Source organism: Corvus cornix, chromosome 1 (genome assembly GCF_000738735.6).
Source record: "Corvus cornix cornix isolate S_Up_H32 chromosome 1, ASM73873v5, whole genome shotgun sequence".
Classification (NCBI taxonomy): domain Eukaryota; kingdom Metazoa; phylum Chordata; class Aves; order Passeriformes; family Corvidae; genus Corvus; species Corvus cornix.
The window spans coordinates 112,717,564-112,731,269 of NC_046332.1; the positions used below are offsets into that span (position 1 = coordinate 112,717,564).

General features: G+C 42.3%; 1 protein-coding gene across 9 annotated transcripts in view; it reads right to left on the reverse strand.

The window, feature by feature from the left end:
* AGPAT3 (1-acylglycerol-3-phosphate O-acyltransferase 3) overlaps positions 1 to 13,706 on the reverse strand; it is an 89,141-nt gene that overhangs the window by 24,500 nt on the left and 50,935 nt on the right. Inside the window, exons 1-2 of one of the 9 annotated variants that reach the window (XM_010394606.3) lie at positions 8,724 to 8,735; positions 2,571 to 2,575 (exon numbers count right to left, since the gene is read on the reverse strand). The exons of the other annotated variants lie outside the window; for them this stretch is intronic. The gene's annotated coding sequence lies outside the window, so the exon portion shown is untranslated. Of the gene's footprint in view, positions 1 to 2,570; positions 2,576 to 8,723; positions 8,736 to 13,706 lie in introns of those variants that run through there. 9 annotated transcript variants of the gene reach the window in all.

Genomic DNA, 13,706 nt, shown 5'->3' on the forward strand with positions numbered 1-13,706 from the left:
TTCAGTTTGAACTCCAGATTTTAATTAATTTATTGCTGTCATGTGTGTGCAATCTTTCTGAAGTTCATGATGTTTGCATGAATATGAGCATGAAGTTAGAAATTGGTCCACTAATCCTAATATTCCAACCCAGTCAGAATTAATGAGCTTAACAACAACAAAAACTGTGGCAGGCAGTACTTACCTCTCTAGACCTTTGCCTTCAGTTTTTCTGAACGTGCTTTTGCCATCTCTACTGTGCCATATTCACCTCCACCTATGAAACTAATTACAGACATCTTTTGCCTTGAACATCTTGCCCCCACCCTGAAACCTGGTATTTTACCTACTTTTGCTATTTGAGAAATGAGCGAAACTTTTAGATCACTGAATTTTACCTTTCACCACAACATTCTAAAATATTGTATTTTTCAGAGGAAGCTTTTTAAGCCTCCTTGATGTCCATATAAACTTGGCAAACCCTGTCTGTGAAGAAGGGTTAATGATGTTGCAAGTCAGCAGCAGTACATAAAATGCATTTTGCTGTCCATCAAGAGTTTCCTGATAATTTTTCAGAATTTTACAAACTCTGCTCATCAAAAATACACAAGGAAAATAAAACCTTTTTTATTCAAAAGTGAGATTGACCTGTTCCATGAGCTGCTTCATGAGTACGGGGACAGATAAAAGCAGCAGAAACCAGGAGCTGAAGAAAATGGCTCTTTTCTCAGTGTACTTTCTACCCTCCAAACCTCTCTGATGACCCAACCCAGGCTATTTCTCTTTCAAAAGCATGAAAATCACTAGCATAAGTGTCTGTTCCCTCACCTCTCCTTCTGAGATCAGAAATCCCAAGATTACTAAGCAGCTACCCAAAAGTCAAGGCAGAGGTATGAAGGAAAGCTTCCAATAGCCCTGCCTATACTTCTTTGGCAGATAAATAAAAGTACAGCTCCCAGTCTTGTTATTTTAGCATCCTTCAGAAATACCACATTGCCACAGGGGTAGCAGGTTACTCTCCTGGACATTTCTGGGCCATACCACACAAAAATATGTTGATCACCTTATGACCAATGCTTAGAAGTAATCAGTTACTGCCAAGAAATAATTTTCCCTTGCAGAATGCACATGCTCTTCTAGCTGAAAGACAAAAGTGCAGTGGCTATCCAGCTTTTAAAAGCGAAATGATATATTCATAGCAAACAACCCTGACAACAGGAAAATGTTCAGGAAGACAGCAGGTCATTGATGGACTCCCACTCCTGCACTGTACTACATCTCTTTCTGGGATGAGGAATTTGGGAGCCTGTCCCCCATCATGCAGAAGCCACACAAAACCAATGGAGAGAGGCTTTACCCAGGGCTTTGCCCCAGACTTTAGAAAAGCATCCCAAGACTCCTGCCCACTCTGCCACGGCACCCCTAAAAGCAATCTCCACTCAGGCCTCACTTATTTTAGAGCCACCATTGGCAACCACAGGTGTCTAAGTAGGCTGGAAAACAGAGCTTAGATCAACAGCAGTGAGTCAGTAGAGAGAATAAGCAAGTAAGGCATAACAACAGTTTTGGTATCCATTTGAACAGTCTGTACTAGGGATTCTCCAGATAAGCTGTAAAAATAGACAGCCACTCAATTGCATCCCACACAGCATTACAAACTGTCTACTACAGACCCAGCCTTTTAAACCTAAGCACGACAGAAAGATTATCTTCCTTTCTCACACAAAATAGGTCTAATTTCCTTGAACGTGCCTCAGTGAGATGCAAGGCTGGTTCAGAGTTCATTAAAAATCCTGCTTGTCATGAATTTTCAAAACTGAAGAGTATGGAAAAGAACCTTAAGCTAAACTGAGGTCACAGATAAAAATTTGTTTCTGAGTTGTAAGAACTAGGAATAAGAGCTCAAAAAGAAAAAAATGTTACTGAGTCACCATCATGAAATCAGATGAAAACTCATTCCTCAAAATTTTGTCCATCTTGGCCTTGAAACAGTACCACAGCCAGTTTCCAGAAAAGGTCAAGAGTGAAAGATTATCACCACTATCTGTCCGAAATATATACCTTACTTTGGGCTTGATCAAACCACAAAAATTTCCACTCGTGTCAATAGGTTTGGCTCAGTATCTGTAGAGATTTTTGATAAGACTATTTCCACCAAATAAAAAGCCTTTGATTTGACTCATCATCCTAATGAGATGCCAATACTTTGGAGGTAAACAAAAAAAAAAGAGAAAAAAAGCTGTGCACATGGCTCTGACATTCATGATCATTTCACAAGCATACAGAATGAGAGGTAGTGAGAAGTTATTACATTTTCTTCTTATCTTCAAGATCCAAGTTGCTCTAAGAAAAAAATACCAAGATAACCAGTTGTTTAACTTGTATTTGGTAGAGAGAAGACCACAGAATATAATAACAAAGCAAAGAAAGGCATTCAAACAACTCAGTGCAACCAGAAGGGAAAATAAACCAGCCTCAATACTACACATCACTGCACTTGAGGGGCAGCTTTCCCTCTTCCCTGCCCTAAATGCAATGTTACTGACATGACTAAGCCTCCTCAACAGCTGCAGAGAGCACTGTGCTTATGCCACCACTAGGGATGAAATTGTATTTTCTCTAACTTGTTGCTGCAATATTACAGCTGAAAACACCAGCAATATTAAAATGGCTGTTTTCCGGATTTAATTTCAATCAATTCCTTTTATCACACTTGGCACAGAAAAAAGAGAGAGCAAGTGCACACAAATTCAATTTCTCCTCAGCATACACACTCAGTTAACATTGCTTCTATTTGAACAAATGGATTGGATAACCAAAATGAACCCTGACTTGCTCAGAAATCTGCTGGCTACAAGACAACCCCCACGAGGAAGCAGAACTCCTTGCAGAATTTCTCTCACAGTGAGCACCTCTTTATTGACAAAGAAAATAATGGTATCTTCATAAGGATTTTCTGTTCACAACAGGGAAACTAGAGAGATTCTGTCACGAGTTCCCTGGGAAAAACCAGCCCAGACAACTTCAATGTCAAGGCTGAGTCTCACCAAACCAGGCTGACATGATTTCTCCCACAGAACAGCCTCCCATACTCTCAAGACAACACAGGGTTCTGCACTGAGCTTTCCAGGGAAGGCACCCCACAACTTCAGCACTTGGTTGTGCACCCAACCTTTTTTTCTTTCAGGAAGACAATCACTGCCTTATGTTTTAATAAACTTACAATAGCTTCTATTAGAGTATGTCACTTACAACTGCTTGTAGGTGTTTGTGTGCTGCTTCTCCCCTGGATACACACATTTGTCATCCCTCAGTCTGCAGTCTCACACTTTTGTTTCAGTATGAGCAACACAAAATTAAGTTTTCTTAGAACTATAATTACAAAACCTTAATTGCATCTTAAATTCAGATTAGATAATAATTGCAAATTTGGCAAGTTTGCCTCTTCTCTCACAGGTTCCAATGGGTTTTGTGGGTGTATGCATATTTACAGATACTTGTGAGAGCTCTTGTAGAACTCAACCTTAACAAACCTTGTCCCAACTTGAATATTACTGATCATCAAGGTTTACCTGACTGCAAGCCCTTGAGCTCAAGTTTTTTACCTGCTTGCTATCAAGAGGAAAAATAAACACCCTGTAACTTATGCTGTTCTGCAAAGCATGCAATCATACAATTAGCCTAATTTTGAAAGCCAAAATCAGGCAGACACACATTACTTTTGGCTTCATCTTTAGCGGGAGGCACAGAGACATGAGCCATTGACCCAGAGCAAGGGGGATCCATGCTCCCACCAGCACAGCAAGACATAGCAGGATGGAGCAGCAGAAGATGAGCAAGACTGCAATTTCAAAGAAAAAAAGGATTAAAACCAGGGGAAAATACCAGCCCACTGCAAGACATTTACACTGAAACACGCGAGCTAGAACACTGTCATATTCTGTATATTTTAAGAAATAAATAGGAACAATTATTCAGCTTTGCAAATTCTTCCTGGCTCCAGACAGACAGCTAAGCATGACTCACTCAGAAATGGTTGTCAAACACCTTCTGCCAGTCTTGTTCCTTCTCTTGGGAACTTTTAAACTTCTCCCTGGCCTTTTTTGTTTGCTTGGTGGCAGCTATCCTCCCCACTTTGCCACTTTGGCTAAAACTCCCTCGAGGGAGAAGCAGGATGCTAATCCTTCCCTCACAGCATACTCTCCTTTTTCTTCTTAACTGGCTTGGAACCAACAGCTTCCCAGGCCTGTGCACGAGCCCTGCTTTGTGCCACAGTGGATTTAATGCCATTCCATCACAGTGCACAGCACTGCAGGCACTGCCTGCCCACCTGGTGTTCAGCTTGTGTGTCAACCCCAAGTTCTGAAAAACGCTGTCAAGTTTCCAGCTTGCTTTGAGAGCAAAAGCAGGCTGGGAGAAGCTCTTGGAGAACTCAGCACACTCCAGCAGGTCCACTCCAGTTCTTTAAAGGACAGGCAAATATTTTCTGTCCTGCTGACTGCTCCCTGCAATCTCACTGCAGGGTGTCCTGCCTGAGTTCAAGTCAGGCCAATTATGGGCAGTACTGGGATGCGGTATCTGCCAAGCAGCACTGGGATGCTCCTGCTGTTAAACACTCCCTTGCTTTTCCCACACAGGTTTACTCATCAGCAACATCTCAGAAAGGATTTCACAGAATCACAGGATGGTTTGGGCTGGCAGGGACCTTGAAGCTCATCTCATTCCACCCCCTGCCATAGGCAGGGACACCTTCCACCAGAGCAGGTTGCTCCAAGCCCCATCCAACCCTGGCCTTGGACATTTCCTAGGAAGGAGCAGCCACAGCTTCTCTGGGCAACCAGAGGGTCTCACCATCCTCAAACGGAAGAATTTCTTCCTAACATCTAATCTAACCCTACTCTCTTCCAGTTTGAAGTCATTCCCCCATGTCCTGTCACTCCAGCTCCTGTGTGACTTCCTTGCAGGCCCCTTCAGATTCTGGAAGCTGCTCTGAAGTCTCCACACAACCTTCTCTTCTCCAGGCTGAACAGCCCCAACTCTCTCACCCAGTCTCCATAGGGGAGGTGCTCCAGATCCTCCTTATGCTGGGGGCACAAGAAATGTACACAGTATTCCAGGTGAAAAATCTTGGCTGGAGAAGCAAGCAGAGCACCTTTGGTAAACACAGTGCACCCCTTTAACCCTGTACACAAAGGGAGGGATACTTGGGAGAGCCAGGACCCAGCTGGAGCTCCATGCACAGCCCAGCAGCAGCTCACACATAATTTAATGCTGCACTTGTAGTGAACAAAATCGCCACCAGCACCACAAGACATTTAAGCAGTTCTGAATGCTCATCCTGAAAATAAGCCAACAAATCTCCAATAACCACAGTTTTGCATGCTTCCTACTCCCAAGGTTATACCCAAGGCATGGGAAATCCTTTCCCTAATGACAACACACAGCTTTAGGATGTTGCAGATGTAGAACACATCCCCAGAGGAACCTGCTGATTGTCCACTTGCTCATGGTGCTCGTGTTCTCTGCAGCTAAGCCATGACTGACCAGTTTGTGCTCAGCACCACACAGATGTGGCTTTAGGGTTCATGGAACTGTGGGTGAGGGAGCAGGAAGCAATGTTTCTCCCTGGAAGCAGAAGGATGGAGGGGGATGACCAATTTTAGCCAGGTTTAGTGCTCACAGTGTGGGTGCTCTGGGGGTCTTATACATCCAGTAGGCAGCACTGTACTGACACACCAAAAAATGACCCTCAGCCAAAGGCAGGTCTCACTATTTGGGCAGGATTCCCGAGATTTGAAAATCCCTTTGCTTATATATAAATATACACACAGATACAAAAACATGCAGAGGTGCAGCAATTTCTAGGATAGTAGTTGTAGGCCTGAAGGAGCTTCATTTTAACCCAGTAGTTATGCTGGTATTTAGTAAGAAATGGTCTGTAGAAAACCAGCATTGTAATCAGAGACAGGGTGGGAAGCAGAAACCAGGAGAGCATGGATCTCATGATTGAAAAGTAATGCCACGAGGCTGGGCTGGCCACAACCAATGCACTTCTCACATCAGCTCATTATTTATTCTATCCCACTGCAGTCTGAACACCTAGGTAAGTGCTACACTGTATCAGCAACCCCCCAAAACTGCGATAAAAGTTGCATTTGGACAGAAGCATTAATGTTTCTTTTTTATGGGCAATGTGGCAAGAGCATCAAATTTCTTTTCTCCCCACCAAAGTGACTGCTGCCAGTTGAATTTTTGCTGTTAAGTCAACGCATAGATCAATTGATTGAGAGTAGTAAGAAAGTTAAGATGAACATTTTATACTCTTTTCAAAAAGGACAGACAAAAAGAAGTAGCTCTTCCTAGTTCTTAACTGGCTCGGAACAGACTCCTGCCCTGAGCTTAACTTCCCAAACGCTAAAACCGTGACACATATTTGGTTCCTCCACTTTTGCTCCCCATGCAGGTTACTGTTATTTCTGCTCTAACACCTTGAATATTGTGAAACCCTGACCAGGCTGGGTGCTGACAATTCCCAGGTCTGAGACAGGCTAGGAAGAGCTGTAACCTCCCCCTTCACTTGACATGAAGGTGGGCAAAACCAACAGTATTGTCAGTCAAAAAGCACAACCCAGTACTTTAGTGTGCTTAAAAAACAAAACAACACAACACACCAGACATTAAAAAAGTGAAACAAACTATCTGCTTAAAATGATGAAAGAGGACTGAGACCAAAACTTACAAACACATTATTTCACAGAAATAGTTGGAGCTGTAAGTTACCTCTGCAAGTTCTTCTCATGTAGCTGAAAACCAGGCACTTCTATTATTTTGAAGAACTCAGGACTTCTGCACCACCTGACTGGAAATCATGCCAAGATTTAACCACCAGGAAATCACATTCTGCATCTAGCAGCTCTATTATTTTCAGCCTTTCCCATGGAGCAAATGCTGATACTGACATTTTTCCTCTCAAATGTAAGCATTTTCCATTTCTCTTGCAAAGAAAGACTTTTTGCCTTAATTACTTCTGCTTTTGATAGAGCTAGCAGGTGTAGTGAGTATTTTCTTCATTTCAACTAGTTCATTCAAAGTTGAAAACCCAATTGGGAGCTGAAAAAGGAAAGAGCCTCTTGCAATCTGAATAAAGAGCAGGTGGGAGAAAATGAGGTCTCTGAATTTTAAAGGAGCCAGACTTCCCTTGGCACTTAGGTCTTGTTTTCTCTCCCTTACATTCTGGCTGTGGTTACTCTTTAGTGAGAAGAATACTATCCAGAGCAGATTTTCATAGTAATTCAATACCTTTCCAAAGCCTTTCATTCTTTCTGAAGTTATTAAGACAGATAGTTTGACTGCACAGGTGAAAATGCATTTTTATGAATACAAAAACCTGAAGCTACCACAATTACAACTGGCACCACAAAACAGGATTTAGTCAGATTTATGTCTAGACACTGATAGTGACACTTTTTAAGCATGAATTGAACACTGTGGGGAAAACACTAATGAATAGTTCAAGCATAACATGCTTAGATAATATGTCATCCCCCTGACTCCTAATTTCTAACTTGAGATAAATACCTGCTTTGTATCTTGTAATCAAACCTCTCATTAGGTCCCAAATTCTGAAGTTTGATTAGGTGAAAAAAGTTTGTTTTGTCAAAAAAACCCAAACAAACCAATCAACCAACCCCTAACAGGTTAAAATATAACTATTTCTGGGAGAAACTTTAGCATTTCTAGCTTTAGCGTTTCTGTATTTCTATGCAGGGATTTATAATGTTACAGTAGATTTTCTGAAGTGCCCTTTCCTGAGTCACCTGCTCTGCTTTGTACAGCTCCCAAGCTGTAAAAAATTTCAGAGTTCCTCCACTCTCACTGAAGACAGAGTTTCACTGACAGCAAGTGGCCAGAGCAGAGCCATGCAGCAACCAGATGAACTGGAATGTAATAAATTAGACACAGTAAATTATACTGGACTTTTTTTCTAGATTGCCGCAATAAACTTTGTAACACCAGAAAGCCATAAAAATGCCTTTAAAGAAGTTAAATATTGTGTAAAAAAGAATCTTTTAGAAAATGTTGCCTGTCTCCAGATGGCTTCCCCAAAGATGAGAGTGCACAGCTCCAGGTGTGCCCCAGAGTCACTCCCCTGGATGGAGGAACAATTTCCAAAGTGAGCCTCACAACTGCTGAGCAGAAATCCTGACCTAAGGGGCTGCCACTACTAACTTTAACAGTAAGTTAAATCCAAGGAGTGCACAGGGAGAGCCAAACCTCCTGCAAAACAGCTTTTCCCCACATCCCTGTGGAGCAAGGGGCCCAAACCTGATTCATAATTGCTCAGGTAGATAAATGAAGATAGCTTAAGAGCTGAGAAACTGAGAACATAACAGACCATGCTCCCCCCTGAATCCACAACATGAACCAGTCTTCCATCCATCACTCTGCACCTCCATGCCAGAATATTTAGCTTGTTATTTCCCTCCCCTCACTACATTCAACTACAGGAGTTATTTACATGTCAGAAGAAACCCTCATCTTTTTTCTCCCCTACCTGCTGAATCCATGGAGTAAAGTGACAATCTGGTGTCCTGACATCAGTCTGATGCTAGGTACTACCATGCCACAGACACATGGTATTACATTAATAACCATAACCACTACAACACTTGGATTTAGTCAGGCAAGAGGAGCTTACTAATTGCCAGAAAAAACCCTCTGAACTGGGCTTTTTGTTTTCCAACCCACTGGGCACAGAAGGAAGCTGCATCCATCCACACACACATCACCCTGGTGCAGCTCTGCCCTGCTCATCAGCTTCCTTCCACCAGACCCGCTCCCACTAGACGAGCAAAGCAATCACGAGCTAATCCAAAAACTTCCCAGATGTATCAAGAGGGTAGTAAACCTAAAATATCCTTGCTTCGTCTCCTTCTCCACGTAAACATCTATTTTCAGAAGTGTAGCTTCTATTAGTGATCTCTTGAGAACAAATGATTTGTTTTTAATTCTCCCCTCACCATGGCAATACACGCACCAAACAGAAAGACGGTCTATTTAGCAAAGTGCATTTGATGCTATTTCGGAACTTAAGATACAAAACAGTATCCTAATGCTTTGCAAGCTTTATTTTTACAGTAATTTCACAAGAACTCAAGTACCCATTAATTTTTCTGACATCACAAGCCACTTTTTCATTTCATACCATCATTTCTAGTTAGTTTTCTCTGCAAAGCTTCTCTCTCTCCTCTGTGTTAATGTATTCTTGGTAGCAGCACTCTGATGGCATTTTTGTCATCCTACCTGCTCTCATGTATACAGTTTTTCTCCTCAGTCCTTCCCTGGATGACAGTTCCTAAGAGCACTTTATGATCTTTGCTACACATCTCAAAAGTTTTGCTTTCTGTTTCTGGTTTTATAAATATATTGGACTGTGTGAAAGCAAACAGAACACATGTAGGGCAGGGATGTGAGGGAAAGCATCTTCAACAATTACAGATGAATATGTATTTCAGACTATAGGACAAACAGGAGAAGGGGAGTGACTCCAGCTGCTGATAGCATCTGTTTCCCTGACTCCTACTGCAGGATGAGAAACCAGCACTTCACACAGATGAGGCCAAAACACAGACACCTGCATTAGCTTGAGTCTCTCCTTTCCAGGCAAAAAAGGCCACCAAAAAAGAAAACCCACAGGCTTCTTCCAGGTTTACTTCAGTTTCAAAGTCGACCAAACTTCCGATGTTTGCTTTGCCTTGTCAACTGGCCTCTCCCAAGCAGCCACCTCTGGAAAAAGTGACCCATTGCTCACTTTTGGACACAGACTAATTAGCATCTTATTAAAAGATGACACCAATTTATATTATTGCCAGCTACATTAACAACACAGGAGCAGTGGTTCAGCACTGCAGGAAGTTGAGTGCAGCTGCAAAGAGGCTGAGGAAATGCCATCCTTCCACATTTTCAAAACCCAACTGGAAAAAGCCCTGAGCAAACCAACCTGTTTCTGAAATGAGCCCGGCTGAAAGCTGCCTCACACTCAAATGATACACACACCCAACTATATTCTATGTATTTTTTTTAATGACAAGCCCAAAATGACAATCTCCATAGATAGAAAGATGCTGATCACTTATTTGACCACATGAAGCTATCCTGAGACCTCTCTCCTTGAAATGCCATTTCAGTGGAAGGCAGACATTGCACATGAAACAATAATAATTAAGTCCAAACTGAGTTTTCACTCCACTTCCCAGGTGTTTTTTGCAGCCTGCAGTGAGCTTTATGCTGTCATGGCTACTCTTACAAGAAGCATTTCACCCCTCCTTTAAAACTAATCACATCACAGCTGCACTACAGACACACTCTACCAGGTAACTCAGCCACAGATTCGTTTTTAACTCTACCAGCTAAATCTAAGATGTGACTTGAAACACCTTCATCCTTCTTAAGAGAGATCTAAGTTTAAGTATTACTTACAACATTTGTTTTGCTCCTCTTAATCTCTTGGCTAGCATTGAAATGATGGGTCTCTCTCGCAGTGTCTTCCAAATTTCAGAGTGCTAAATCACATCTCTCTCACATCAAAGTCTGACATCATTTGTTTGCAAAGGGCAACCAAATCAGCCATGGGGGACCAAGTGCCTGGGGAACTGTGCTGTTGCACATCTTCAGGGGAATAGGAACTGCTGCCTCTCCGGACCAGAGGTCTGTGGCAGAGCAACCACTGCATGGAGCAGGATCAGCCAAGTCCCTGAGGTCAACTCGGTTTGTGTTCAAAAGTAAAAAACAGCCTGTGCAGTATTGACAGCTGCTCTTCCAGTCTTCCCTCCAGCCTCTAATACTCATGTTTTATCTAAGCTCCAACTTGGACCCACATACAGGAATCTCTGTTTACTTCCTGGATAACAATTGCTCTGGTTGCAGAGAGGAGCTTAAGCAGCTTAGACAGCTGCCTGCCAAAGAAAGGAATTTAGCGTGTAGTTCCAAAAGCCTGGTTCCTTATGAACTTGGATTTTAGTGTTGACAATGCTCACATCCATGAAGAGACACGGGTAGCAAAGAACATCCAACTTTGTCATAACAGGCTCTTAGCATCCCTCTTTCTCCTCTCCCTGGCTACTTCCATGAAACATGGGGTATTCCAGTTATTTTGGAGACACCCTCATAGACATTCACCAGCCAAGTGTGTCTGGAAATTCCTCAATGGGTTCAAAACAGACCAGTGAAGAGAGAGAGACAGATAAATGTATTTGAGCAGGACAACACTAAGTTTTATACCCATAGCAAAGCAGGCTGAAAAATCTGCCAAGCTCAACCTCTTCAGCTCATCACATTTAAAGACACAGCAATGCTATGCTAGCCCAGATAAACTCATGGTTTAGGCACGTGAGCATGGTCACAAAATTCTTTGGGTAATGAGCTTTTAGATAGTCAAGGTTTCCGTATTTTCCACAAGCAGCAGCCACAGCACAGAAACAACCCCCCTGAAACCCACACTGAGAACACTGATCAAAGCTCCAACTTCTCTGCAAACTCCTGATTTAGATGAATACTCTATGCTCCTCAAATTGCGTGGTTTGGTGCTACGGGTGTGCTAGGAAGACACAGGCTGTTTTAATCTCCAGGCACTTATCTCAGAGACAACTACTCAGTCAATGTAGGACACCTATCATCTCAGTGCTTTGCTTTAAGCTGCCTGAATAAAGCAGCAGAGCACACAGTGGCTTTTACACAAGCATGGTGGTATTTCAAGCACAGCCCACTAGATTATGGGCACATTATCCACAGATAACACAAACCAAGTCCTCACGTGACAGGAACAGGGCTCAGTGCTCATGTTTCACCAGTTTAGAGTTTACACCGCACTTCCCAAAGCACCAAACCATTCCCAGGGCCTTCCCATGGAAACAGCCCGGCCCCATTGTGAATCATCCCCCAGCACGTACAAATTAGGAACCTCCAGGTTATTGTGAGTGAAATAACAGACAATACATTCAGTCCAAAACCACAACTATGGGAATTGCTAATAAAATCCAAGTGAAGATAGACATCATTAGAGATCATGTGCTGAACTATTGCTTCAAACACTTGAAACAGAGAGAGCAAAGCACCGTTACAGTCAATAAGCAAATAAAATACATGGGGCAGTGAAATTATGTAGTTCATTAAAACTCTAAGTCTAGCACAGGTCTCCCCCCTCAAAAAATGCTAAACTATTGCAGCACAAAATACAACAGTAGCCAAAACGTGATCTGAACTATTGTGCTCTTAAGGCACATTAATGAAATCAAAGCATTTACGGCCAGTTCAGGCATTTGGGCACATCACTCAAGCCACAAGGCAGCTCTAGGAAGAGGTAAAATCAGTGTCAAATTACCTTCACTTCTAATACAAAGTACACCAACTAATCACACTAAATACATGTTAGTATTCCAGGCTCCTTTGATGGCCAGAAGCTGAAACAGAAGGCAGATTCGGCAGCAGAGGAAAAAGAAAGGAAAAGCATTTGTTTCAAATATTTTGTAGCTTGGAAATGGTCAATTAAAACCCACCAAAGAAAGTGCAGAGGATTCTTATGAGTTTATCCCATGTATTAAGTGATGACAAGCCTACACAGAGTGATAAATCCATTATTTATGGGCTAAGAGATTTGTTGATTGGTGAAAATGGACAATTCTTTTAGAGTCTCATGTTGTGATGAGAATTTAACCAAACAAACTCTACGGAGCAGCAACGACTGCGCAAAGAAGAAAATTTGATGTCTCGTGCTCTTACAATTTCTGTGTACTTTGGCTTTGCACTACTGGATTGCTGAGTGTACCTGGGAGGATTCACACCTGCTATCAGAACGAGCCTACGTGAGGAGATGTGGCTGGGTAATGGGGGAACCCTCTGGGTTATTCTCTATACAGCTGCCTGTAACTTTAAGACTGTGGTGGTCCCTCACCCCTTCATTGCTGCCTGAGCACCAGCCTTCACATATCTAAGAAATGCCTATTTATCTTTCTCTTTCTGGTTTTTTGGTTGTGGGTTTTTTTGTTTTTTTTTTTTGGGGGGGTGGGTGGGGGGCAGGGGGAAGTGGAAGGGACATGCTGATTTCCAAGGCTTGGGGTGATATTGCATCAGAAACACAGCAAGCATCAGGCCTGGAGGATGCCACAAGTCCCAGAGGAACAAAGAATCTTCACTTCCTTAGATTAATTCCTTAGAGAGTACAAACTAAATTTGGCCCAGAAAGTGAAGAAAATACGTCAGGTCCAGCAAGATAATGAGGGTGCTCCAACCCAGGAGAAGCAAAAGATCAGATGGAATTACAGAAAAAAAACCAACCCCGAGTTAATCTCTCAATATGCAAAGTTGATTCCCTGCTGAACTGGTGATCTCTGATCTTAATCACCCCAGCTCTGTCTGAGAATATTCTAAGGGAATTGCAGCAGCCAAACTAACATATTTAAGATGAAAAAGGAAATAATTAGTCTTTCTAGTTACTTCCTACAGGGCAGGCTTGTGCTAAAAAATTAATAAACTAAAATATTTATCAAAGTCAGCTTTCTTCAAGCAACGACAAACTAAAGAGTTAAAAATACCCAAACCAACAAAGCCAAAAAAGCACTCTGAGGTACTCACATTAAGTCTCATCTATATCTAATCAAAGAGGTTTGAATGAGTTCTCGTTTCACAAACAAGCAGGTGACATAATTAATTTTCTCCTGAACCTTGAGGTT